A 13,003-nucleotide genomic window follows, 5' to 3' on the forward strand; every position below is an offset into this window, starting at 1 on the left:
AAATCATCAAACAATAAAAAAATGTTCTTTTTCTCATATCCCCAATCATATATCAAACATTTTTAAACCAAACACATATATTTAAAAGGTTCGCGTAGAGTACTACAGATGATTAGGGTGTTAATACCTTCCCTTTTCATAACACACCCCTGTGTCTTAGAATCCCCTCTTCTTTGCTTAACTTAAGTTTAATCTTCTAGATTTGCACATAAATATTGGGTTATTTTTGAATCTTTTCCCCTTCCCTTGGATAAATTAAAGTTCGGTGGTGATATTGATTCATGAGTCAAGTTTAATCAATAGCGTGGTCTCCGATTCTTCACCGTGACACAATGAGAAAATCAAAGCTACGTAGTTCGCAGTAGAAAATAAGTGTTTGTTGGTTGGTTTTAGTGCACAGTGTCAATGTTCACATCATATCAGTTAAATTTTGTTTGTATGCTCGCGCATGGGAGGCTTAAGTATTGTTTGTATTACGGTAGAATGGAAGTAACATGTCCTTTGTGAAAGGTTTTTGAATTCCCTAAGGCGAAAAATGAATTTGAGGGGTTGTGGTTGTTTTTTTAAATTAGAAAGATTGCCATGATTTAAATCGCACTAAAGTCTATGAACGGAGGCGAATAGTTTGAATAACCGGGGCCTACGTTCTGTATTCAAAGGTACTCATAATAAGGATAGAAATTCTCACTCTCATTCTTCTCCATTTCTTAAGGCTCATGGCGCATAATTCACATCATATTTTTAAGTGTTTTTGAACTTATTTACAAAGAGGTTTTAGTCTAATATGAACAAGGAAATGAAATGGATGTGAAGCTCAGCAATGATCAAGGTCTTGATGTCTCTTCCATCTCCAAGGTCTTGGGTGTGAAACTTTGACTTGACTTGCTAGACATGATGGATCAGATGCAAGTGAAAAGGTCTCAATTCAATCAAATGATAAAGAGACTTATGGTCACTCAATTGAATATGAGTCCTAGGGGAAGCATGACAATTGATATGAAAAGTCACATAAAAGACCTAATACCAAAGTAACTAATTAATCAAGAATGATCTTAATCAACTAATTAAGGGAATGAACATGCCAAAGATAATACACCATGCACATGAAAAATAACAAGGCATTGAACTTAAAAATAATCAAAGTTGGACCTAATCTCTAACATGCCATTAATTGATTTTAAATGGAAATTCTAAAATTAAATCCAATTGAATTCTAAAGTAAAATCTATCCTAACTAAACTAACCATTTTTAACATGTATTTTTTATGTATTTTAGCATGAAATAAATGTAGAAAAAGATTGGCAAAAGAAATGAAAAAACAAAAACACAATTGATAAAAAAAAATTAACTTTGTAGGGGGTGCACAGGCCATAAGGGAGTGTGGCATGAGAGTGAGGTGTTGGGCTTAACAAAAGGCCCAAAGAGATGTTGTATGTTACACTTAGCAAGGAGGGAGCGTGTACTAAGCATATTAGGGGTGCATGAATGGAATTCCATGGGCTTAGACTAGGAAGCCCAATGCGGAATAAGGCCAAGGCTGGGGGGAGAAATCACTCAGTACAATTCATTTCACATTTCAGTTTTGTTCCAAGTCTTCCTCTCTCATAAAACACTTCCCTCGCCGATGCTTTGCTCCTCCGCGTTGGAGGTGGTGGAATGGGTCCAAAATTGCCAATAACACCATCAAAATGCTCCTCTCAATGTCCTCTCCCTCAATCTAGCCTAAATTTCATTCAAAACCTAACTAAATTCTCAGAATAAAGCTAAGTATCCAAGAACCTTATGATGCAAAAGGTGAAATTAAATGAAGATGAAAGCTTAATCTGAACTCAAACCTTAGAGGTTTAGTTTAGATACATCAATGCTACATTGTGGTAACAGAATTAGAGCAAGAAGAAGAGGAATTTCGAGAAACTACTTGTGAGAATCTGACTTGTCTCAGATAATGTTGAAGATGGAGCTGATGAATATGCAGAGAAAAACCAGAGAATATTTAATTAGGTAAGCTTTCAAATTCCTAGTTGAGCACTTCGATTGCTTCTTCTTCTTCTTTGAACACGGTCTGTAGACTGTGAGTTCATATTGTTGTTGTTGTTGATTATGTGATGAGTGTAGTAGTGTAGAGTGTAGGAAAATGTTGAGCTCTTGCTGTGGCAAGCTTCAAGGTGAAGCTTGCTCCAACAATGGAGTTTGAGATTTGGTGTGAGGGTAGTATTGGAGAATGAAGAGTTGCAGAGAGAGTGGGTTGCAGAAAATGAATCAAGGTTTGCAGAATGAGAATGGTTGAGTTAGAATGAAAAGGGAATGATAGTTATAAAGAGTGGTGATCCTAACTGTTTCAGGCACTTTTCTGAGCAGCTCTGTTAGAGGTTAGGGCAACATTTATGGTTAAGTTGAATCCAAGAGGAAGTTAGTTACAACCTAATAGTTGGTTAGTTTTAAATTTAGATAGTTAGTGTTAGTTGTGAGTATTAGGAACTATTAGTGAGGAGTTATGGTGAGGTGTTATGAACTGAATTTGAACTTGTCAAGTTGTGGAATGGATTTTGACAACTGGGAGGAAATAAGAAGTGTTAATGAATTGTTAATTTGGTTAACAGTTAGTTGTTGGCAGTTAGAGTTGGTTTTACAATGAAATTGCACTGATTGATGTTCTGAAATTCACCAGACATTTTCTTGTTTTTTGTGAAATATGTAACAGGAACCCAAAGTTTATCACATTTCCTGAACACACTGCTAGACTTCTTTATACTTCCTTGGTCGGCTAAAGGTTGTAGGTTTGAACCAATGAAGGCCTTCTTTCACGCCCCGAACCATCAAGATAATGACAATCGCCCAAATGCAATTACAAGTAATGGATGGCATAGAGATAGCCATGATAACCTGGATCAATAATGGTTTTTGATTGCGAACCTTCTTCGGATGATGACCTCTTGCTATCCCTAGTTGATGATAAAGGTTGAGTTGACATTGAATAATACCGATCCTTGCATTAGGTCTAGTGGTATGAAGAAAGTTACTCTGTTACAGGATGAAAACCAAGTTTCATCCTTTAGAGTACATGATGAAGCACTATTATGTTATGAAAATAATGGCAATGACGATGAGTTTCACTTCATTGGTTCAACATTGCAGCTCAGAGAAATTTTTATACTTGTTCAACCTTTAGTGGATGTTCTCGAAGCATTCTCGTCCTTAACGATACTTCCCGATACTATATTTTGTTACTACTAGATTGACTTCTGAATGACCCGGGTAGCGGGAACGGTTCTCAAAATTTTCATGTAGGAGAAGAACATAAGCACGAGTTGATCCCTTTTTTGTCTAAATAACATGAAGCATTTTCATCAGTGAATTGACTGTTGTATCCAAAATTGGTGTGGCATAACTGTTGGTACCAATGAAACTCAAAAGCTTTTCTAAATCCTTGCTTAGTAAGAATATAACATAAGTTACACATTTTGTGTCTTGCCATTCTAAAAATAGGGGAAATTCTACATGTTTGGAATTTGTGGAAGATTTTGCACTTGTTGAAGCTTCATAAGAGGTTAGCTCTATTGAGGGTGCATTGACAATAATATATGAATGAGAGGCATCAAGCCGTACAGGATAATGTAGAGGAACTTTCAAGAATGAAGTTATAAGTGAAATATCATGTGCAACCTATCCTAAGACTGTAGCAGATTTCTAATTTTCTTTTTTATCCGTGAAAAAACTCAAAATGATACCATATTTATCGAGTTTATGCTGAAGGTTTCGCTTCTTTAAATTACAACCACCACTTGGGAAATCGTCGCGGTAATTGTATTCCTTTGTAATGGAAAAGCTATTACTTGCTCTTATATTTGCAAGACATTTACCACTTAAAATGTTGCTTACAGTGTTAAATATCGCATTTCCTTCAGACAAAAACTCATCTGAATCAGTCTTGCAGTATGATATGATAAGGTCCTTGTCACTGGTTATATACATATTGTTCGTATTACAGTTAGGATGTCACGAGTTCTCCACAGAAGTTCCACACAACCACGATTCTATTTTGAAATGCATATAGCATCATAAATTCCGTTTTGTTGTCTAATTTAAGCTCAAAGGTATGAACATCAAGGATTTGGAGGTTTTGACGAGAGAAACATTTGCATTATTTGTCACTTTAGCGAGAGGGGGATGTTTCTTCGTAACCAAGTCTTGACAGCATTGATAACCTCTGGGACTTAAGAGTGTCACCGACATTGTTCTGTTTTCCAAGCATCTGGGCATGTTACCCATTTGTTACATTTGATTGCGTTCCTCCAAACTGCTGTTGTGGACCTTGCTGACCTTTCATAGGTATACTTGAAGTTGAACCACCATAGGTTGCTCCTTACTTTGGATTCGAGTCATTATAGTTGGCTTTGTGCTTTGAAGTTGAACCGTTGGAATTGGCTCCTCGCTTTGAAGTCGAACCGTTGAATTAGCTCATTGACTTCCATTTTGAACATGGTGTTTTGAATGTGGGTGTTTTCTCCGCCTTCATGCTTAGCTAGAAGTGTACCATTTCTCTCAGAAGTCAGAATCTTCATGTGTGAGTCTTCTTTGGATGATGGTGAATTTTCATTTTCCTTCAAGCAACTTACAATATCAGGGTCTTGTCCAACCTTACATAATGCAAATTTATTGATGTCATTTCCTCATCGATGAAACTGATTTTATCATTGTCACTTTTTTCTTGAAATTTATTAAAACCTTCACTAGAAAAAGTACTGTCAACTTTAGCAGTCACTGCATTTATGTCATTTGTATCTGGCTTCTGAAAGTGATCAACAGAAGGTCATCGCTCTTCATGCACCGAATCGAGTTTGCTCGTTGATGTGACCTCATCAGTAGGCCCCTATTTGTCATTACCATTGTTGTAAATGATTGATTTACTTTAGTCCTCATATTTGACATCATCTCTGTGGGAAGCTTGATCTTCGACAACTTGTTCAAAACCGATATAGTTGTCTATGTTTCTGAACAAACCAAAACCGCAACATACAGTTGTCACGCTACGAAAAATATTTGAGTGCATCGCACGCTCGAAAATACAACAGAGTCTCCACCGAAATTTATTTATTCCAAAAGAAATAGAAAATATCGATAAAACCCAAGGGGAAGAGAAACGGGTAAGGAAGTCAATTATGTAAGGGGAAAATATTAAACCTCTCACATCTATTGTACTCAACGAGAACCATTTTGATTGTTCTTTGCGGATGGGTGTTACTATCTAAAGATTACTTGTGAATGCTAAAAGGGGAAAATAAGTTTATTAATTAGTGTGCTCGCCAAGGATTAGAACCCCCGTGCCTACGTATTCTCATAGTGCAATGAGAAAATCAGAGCTTCGCAGTTCATGGTAGAAAATGCGGAAGTGTTGATTGATTTTAGGGAACAATTATAATTGTATCCTAGAAGTGTGTAGATGTTAGCAGATTTTGATCCTTGTTCAGATGCTCCGAGCTATTAGTTTGACTGCTAAGGAATGAATTATAACAGTTCTTTTATGTAAATAAGAGATTTTTTTTAAAAGGTTTATGTGATAAGAGAAAAGAAAGAGTTGCTTGAATAGAAAAAGAAAAAGAACTTGCTTGAATTGCAAAAGTATTATTTGAATTGTAGAAGAGTTGTGAAATGAGAAAAGTGTTATGGTGAAAGTACCATTTAAATCAGGATTATGTTGTTTGGATCCATAGGGTAGGTGTATCTAAACTAAAGAGTTTGTTTCCTTAACCAATAGATGGTGTGGCCAATGCAGAATTTTAGGATTTTTCCTAGATCCAAGGATCAAGACCTACAAGAAAGGGTTTGCGAGAGCATCAAGCTCCACAGGGCAATGCATGAGGTTTTCCAGAGCATGAGGCTCCACAGGGAAATGCATGAATGTTGCCAGAGCATAAGGCTCCACAAGGAAATGCATGAAGGTTGCCATAGCATGAGGCTCCATAGGGAAAAATAAAAGAAAAGGGTTTTCCATAGCATGAGGCTCCACAGGGCAATACATGAAAGTTTCCAAAGCATGAGGCTCCACAGAGAAATGCATGAGGTTGCCAGAGCATGAAGCTCTACATGACAATGCATGAGGTTTCTAGAGCATGAAGCTCCACAGGGCAATGCATGAAAGTTTGATTCAGAGATGGGTGTTTAACCATGAGGTGATTAACCCAAAGAATGTATGGGTTTCAAGAAGAGTGTGTGTTTGGTCCAAAGGAAAATGTATTTGTTGATGAGTGTAATATATGTTGATTGTTGAAGTGTCTATGGAGAAGAAGGCTTGGCAATTATTCGATTTGAATTGGACTAAAGTCTATGAACAGAGGCAAATACTTTGAATAATTGGGGCCTACGCCCCGTATCCAAAGATACTCAAAACAAGGATAGGAATAACCCCTCTCATTCTTCTTCGTTGCTTAAAGCTCGTGGCGCATAATTCGCATCATGACTTACATGTGTTTTGAAAGAAGAATCTTTTTGTTGTGTTTGATGTCCAGAATCTTCATCCTTGAGGTCTTGCATGATGTCATGAACTTGTGTTTGATTTGAGGTCCAGTGTGATGCAAGTACAGAGGTCTAATCCTAACAAGTTATCAAGAGACTTGTGATCACTTGACTAGATAGGGGAATTAGATAAAAGTGAAATGATTAATTGATCAAATTTGACTTTGATCTGTGAATCACTCACGACATGGATCAAGATATCAGGAACATGGATTTTCAAATCTAGAATCACAAAGAAAATGAAGTGTTAACAAGCATATTAATTTCTAAAATTTAATCTTGAATTAACTAATGAATTAAAGGATAAATCAACCTAGTATTAGCATAGGTATTAGTTACTAAAAAACTAATTGAAAATTGAATCTAAAACTAATCTTGATCGGTTGCTAATTAAAACTAAGTATATCATCATCTCTTCAAACTATATTTCATATCCTAATAAAATGTGAAACAAGTATTAAACATGTGTTAAAAGATTTAACTAGAAAAGATATTAAGAAAACAAACAAACAAAGATTAAAGAAAAAGAAGAAATAGAAAAGAGAGGCAGGGGTGTATAGTGGGCCTGCAGTGTGTAGTCAGCAATTATGTATGGGCTTTGAACCAGAAATCCCAAAGTGTTATGAAAATTGTTCAGGAGGGGTATGGTTGTGGCTGATGGGGTATAGCATTAATTTTAGTGGGCTCAGGGGTTAGGCCCAACACACATCAGCCAAGAGAAATATTAGAAGGGTTCAGTAACTCAAATTATTCATGTTTCATATGAATCATGTCCCTGACTCATGGCGTCACCTGGGCCAAACCTCGCCGTGCCGGAAATCGCTTTCGGCGCCGACGAAGGTCTAAACCCTTTCGAATATACATCAAAACAATCATTTGCCTCCCCTCTCTCTCAATCTTGTGATGTCTTCTTCTAATTCCTCAACTAGAGCCCAAACTGAGCCAAAAGGAAACGAACCCTAAGATCTTAAAATCAAATTAAACGATAAGTATGAAGAAGATGAAGTCCAAACCTTAGGGGTTTGGCTCCATAGAGTCTAATATACATTGTGGCAAGAAGAATCAAGCAAGAGGAAGAGAAATACTCTTACCTTCAAGGCGGAGGCTGCCCTGGTGTATGTTGAAATTGAAGATGATGAAGTTGAAAAATCAAGAATACCAGAGATTATCCAGGTAAAATTATGAATTCCTTGCTCTGCACTATGTAATCTTCCTCTTCTTCTTCACTACTTAGTTCGTAGGTGGTGTTGCTTCTATGATGGTGTTGATGTTAACTACGTGTGAGATGCAGCGAGATTGAGAGGATGGATTGTTGATTGTGATGGAGAGAGAATTCTCAGTGTTTGGGGATTGAGAAATTTTGTGAGCAAATGAGTGTATATCAATGATTGAAGAGTGGGATGAATATATAGAGTGTGTAATTCTAACAAAATTGGGAAATCGACCAAGTTTATTAATGGAGTTTGGGCACAGTTAAATTTCAGTTATGTTAGACACAAAGTTTGTTAGGATGATTCACACTGTTAGAATATTTTGTTAAGATTGTTAATTTCTAGTTTGAGTTAGTTTTGAATTCAGTTAGTGAGGGATTGAGGTTAGTGGAATCGTTACCTCTCTGTTAAAACAGTTAGGTTAATTTTTTAATTTGAGAGTTAGTTAGAAACTCGATTGAACTCTTAGTAGAATTAGTTAGAGTTAGTTGTTAGTTATGAATGAGTTAGTAAGTTAACACGTGTTGTTGTATGATATTGAAGAAACTATCTTACAGTTATGGTTAAAGTGTTAGCATGGTTGTTAGTGATTATTAAATGTGTTGCAAAAAATTTCAATTGTAATTTGAATTGGAAATAAGTTACCGTGAGATTTATTTGCTGGAACTATCATGGCATTCTGAATTTATTAGGTTATGAAAAGAAAAAAATGATGAACTAGTTATGTTGACTATCATGAATGCATCAGTTAAATTGTTGTTGTAATGAGCATTATGATTAATTATAACCATCTATTTTTTAGTGATTGTTCGAATGTTTGGATTGGTAAGATTATTCTTGTCATGACAAACAAGTTATGCCATAATGGAAGTGCAGTATGTTAATTGTTAGGGATGTGCTAGCTATTTAGATGAATTTAATGTGAACAAGAAATAACTAGGTTAGTTTGGAATCAATTGAAGCATGATATGAAATTAGCTAAAGTTAGGTTGACAATTAGAAATAGGGAGTGTCATGAAACTCGTTGAATGTAATGGTTAATGAATTGAAATTATCTTGTTGTGTTATATTAGTGGATATACTGATGGTTAGTAAATTAAACCAAAGAACAAAAATAGTTAGTGATTGTTACCATGGATGTTAGTAATATAACTATCTTAGATTGTTAGCCTAAGTTATAAGTATGTCATGTTATGCTAGCTGTTAGTATGTGAGTTTGGTTTGATTGTTATGTGTTAATATGATATGAATGTAATTAGTGTGTCTGTAAATGAAATACTGATTATGTGCATGTGTTTGTTGGTTTGTTTATTGCAGGATTGATGTAGGCTTGAAATGAGGATATGCCCGTGAAGACTTTGGTCAAGGCATGAAAATTTGGAGCAAGACAAGGATCAAGGTTATTTATAGAGGATACCTTGGAGACTTGAAGATTTTGGAGGGATGTCTTTGTGAATGAAGCTAGGTTTAGGTAGTTGACTCTAGGAAAAAGATGTAGTTTTTGTATGGAATTTGATTATGATTGGTGTAATGAATTTTTTGATGACTTGTAATGAGAAACATGGGCCCTCTTTGAATGAATTATGTCTTGTATATCAAGTAAGATAGTTCCCTCCAAACTTTAAATTTGAACCTTTCTTGAATCTTGTATTTTGAATGAACTTGAATCTTAATTGACTTTGATCATGAATCTTGACTCTTGAATAAGCTTTAAACTGCAATGCCTTTAACCACAATAATAAAACCAGGAAAGCAAGCCACAAGCCATGTAGGACATTCAAGGCAACCTCCCCTAGTGATCCACAAGCATCATAGGCCACAATTAGGATTCCAAAAAGGCTTGATCCAAGAGATGAGCATCTCAATCCAATGTAACATAATCTCGTAGGTTTTGTTTCCCAAATATGCCATAGAAGAAACCCTAGCTCGTGGAGCTTGAAAAGGCACTTGTCATGATCCAAACACTTGTATTATAAATGATAAACCTTTGAATCAATGATGCTTATAAAAATGAAATGCAAGAATGACCTAGGTGCCTAGGAAAATGCAGATGAACCAAAGACAAAAAGTCAGATGAAAAGTGAAAAGAAGTAGGGCAAATTTTGGGGTATAAAAATTGCCCCTATTTAATCCTCTTGAACCTGAATGAATGAATGGCGACAAATTTTCGGGAATTCAAGGTAAAAGAGGATTAAATACAAGAATATAAAAAAAAATCCGTTAAGGATGGAGATGTATTGAAAGGAAGGTAAGTGTATTTATGGGATTTGTTTATTGGGGATATGGAATGGAGGTAAACTTTAGTAAGGTCATCTGTTGGGGATTGAGTGAAATGTTCTATTAGGGAAATAGATTAGTCGCAGGAGAAATGTTTGATGTGCATGATATATACAATGTAATGTTTGATTTTTCATGATGCGTGAAGTTACGTATGTTATGCAGCAATATGGGTTATTTTTGCGAGAGAAATGAATGGTATTTACAATGGTGGGATTCTTTTTGTATGGTGGTAGCCTTTGACTCTCCGACCTTTGATATATGTACCATAAGGCACATCACAAAGGAGAGGACTTCATGCTGCCACAACTTGCTGGGGATTTCAAACATAACCCTTACTGGGGAAGATAATGATTTATGACTCGGCCGAGTGATCATTGAGATGCTTTTTTATATTAAACATCCATTATCGACCATCAATCAACCTTTAGAACTTTTCAAGTAAACAAAGCAATGCACAAAGTTTTTCTTCTGTTTTAGCTTTTGATTATTCTCGATGTTTTATAGCATTATATGATGAAAAATAATCAATTATTTTGCAACCAAAAATGAGAAATGAAAATTGATAATGAAAAGCAATTGATAGGTGATCCGCTGTCGCGCACGGGTCAAAACGAGTAATTAGAAAATTGTAGTTTAGCGGAAGCAACAACTCGAGTATCGTATCGCAAGGATTCTTGTATTATTCTTAACCTAATGAAATCTATTTAAGAGGGATTTATGTTTAGTAGTCGATTTAGAAAACAAAGCAAAAAAAGTGATTAAAATAAGCGATTATAAAATAAGTCAATCTATTGTTTTCGGTTTCCGGCTAATCACTGGTTTTTACCTACCAATTCCCTAAGCGGCTTCGATCTCTATTCGATTCAAATTCAATTGACAAACGCAATAGATATAAGACAGATTTATATTCCTCTATTCCGAATTAAGCAAACGGATAAGTACAATCGTGAATTAAGCAAACACGATTTACAAACGCAATTTAACGACAAAGCGACGAAAACGGCGATTAATAGTTAGGAATGCAATCATATGAATTTAATCAAAATCATTCCACAAAATACAGATTAAGCAAATGAAATTTCATAGAATAGAATTGAAAGAGAACGAAATTAAATTGATAGAATAAAAACCTCAAAGCATTGGAAATTCGGTTACAACAGATTGACTATAGGAGATTAGTTCCTCTTCATGATCGCACAAAAATAAAAAGTTATCATCAATAATGTGTATTTGCTGCAGTACCGTGGCTGCCCTTTTAAACAGAATAAGGGTTTCACTAATAATTCAAACTGGGCCGGAAAACCTAAATTTGGCCCAACAAATGGCCCAAAAGAAAATATCTCCTAAAGTACGAAACTTCAACTAATTATTTGAGACGTCTGCACTCCTAATAAGCTTTTGGCTTCAACATAAAAGTTGTAGCTCTTTCTCTTAGCTTTCCAACAACTGGTAGCACGCATTGATCCAATACTCCTAGCTCCAGTCATGAATTTATTCGTGCAGACTGCTAATGTCGAAAATAAACTGCGAAAAACAAATAAGTGCAAAAATAAGATAAATTATAAAAACACATTAAAAGGGAAAAATAACCAAACTAAAATATGGAAATGCATAAGTATAAATATAGAAGAATGTGCATCAAAATGCACTGATCAAATTCCCCTCCCCCCACTTGAACTTTTGCACTCCGAGCAAAATTTAAAATAAAACAAAGAAAACACAAACACATCATTAGTTACTCATCCTAGGCTACAAGTCTTCTTCGGTTAAGTTTGCATCGATAGGTACTAATCTTGCACACTAAGGATATCATAGGAACACTAATCCATAATTGTGCAGTTATAAACCTCCTGAATACACAAATCAACTCGAATCATGTTATTATGTTAAAGCCTAACTTACTCATCCTTCTTTTTGCTCTTTTTCATTCAGGCGCAATCACATTAAGCCCGTTATCTCCACACACCCATAGCAAGGAGACCGGTTAGTGACTCTGATCCTTTTTTGCACAGGATTCTAGTACTTACGTGGCATAACCCTTTGCTTACTCAGTTGTAGTTGTGGGGGATCGGACCGTAATCCGCCCTACCAAGTTCAGCACCAGAAACCGCTGAACCAACTGACAACGAGTCTTATTTTCAAAAAAATTCGGAACACTCACTTATATTCATCGGCTTCCCTGCGTAGAGTGTGTGTGAGATGGTGCTGACTGCTGAAATAAACTACTCAAGAGCTGTCAGAGAATGAGAATTTAAGGCTAAAACATAATAAGAATTCAAATCAATTTCCATATGTAGGAGACTTACGGTGTTAAGACGATACCGATCTTGTGAATTTTTCCCAAGTCTCCGCAAACTAATCTCAAATTAGTCAGTCTATAGCCTAAAACTTTCAAGAAGATGCATTTTTTTATTTTTTTATGACTGAAAACAAACAAAACACTAACAAAAAACAAAGAAAACAAAACAAATAAATGGTTCCCTCCCTCATACTTAAAACATACATTATCCTCAATAAAAGAGCATAAATATAAAATAAGAGTGAGAGAAAGGAAAGAACACACCTGAGGAGTCAAGACGGATAAATGATCGCATAAGCAGCCTTTCCCAAAGAGAGCTCTTCTACATTCTCTTCTTCCAAAGTCGGGTTCTCATGGAGTAGCTTTGGGTAGTGTCCATTGACCTTGAAATTTTGATTAGTGCATTTGCCTTGTATTCCGGGATCAAAAAAGTATCTCCGATAAGTAAAAGTGTTGAATGTGCAAGTGAAAGTGATCTCTTTTTTCACAACATCAAGAATTAAAGGATTACGGGGCTGCCTCACTACTTTTGTTTCATCTTTAAGTGAGATCCTATGCATACATATGGATGAGCTAATATCACGAGTGTCAGTCAAGGTCCATCCAATTCCCTTCTTATATTTCTGCTTAAGTTGAAGCTTTGTTGAATCATATGAATCCTCGGGAAGTGGTTTAGGCTCTAAAGAATGTGGTTGTTCA

The 13,003-nt window shown here is 35.7% G+C and overlaps 1 long non-coding RNA gene across 1 annotated transcript; it reads left to right on the forward strand.

Annotated features, from left to right (window-relative positions):
* The first annotated feature begins 1,355 nt into the window (after positions 1–1,355).
* LOC127075139 (uncharacterized) lies at positions 1,356–9,306 on the forward strand. The gene is made up of 3 exons (XR_007786224.1): positions 1,356–2,002; positions 2,703–7,687; positions 9,043–9,306. It is a non-coding gene; the product is annotated as an uncharacterized LOC127075139 (long non-coding RNA).
* Positions 9,307–13,003: the final 3,697 nt, after the last annotated feature.

This window comes from Lathyrus oleraceus, chromosome 4, assembly GCF_024323335.1.
Source record: "Lathyrus oleraceus cultivar Zhongwan6 chromosome 4, CAAS_Psat_ZW6_1.0, whole genome shotgun sequence".
Classification (NCBI taxonomy): domain Eukaryota; kingdom Viridiplantae; phylum Streptophyta; class Magnoliopsida; order Fabales; family Fabaceae; genus Lathyrus; species Lathyrus oleraceus.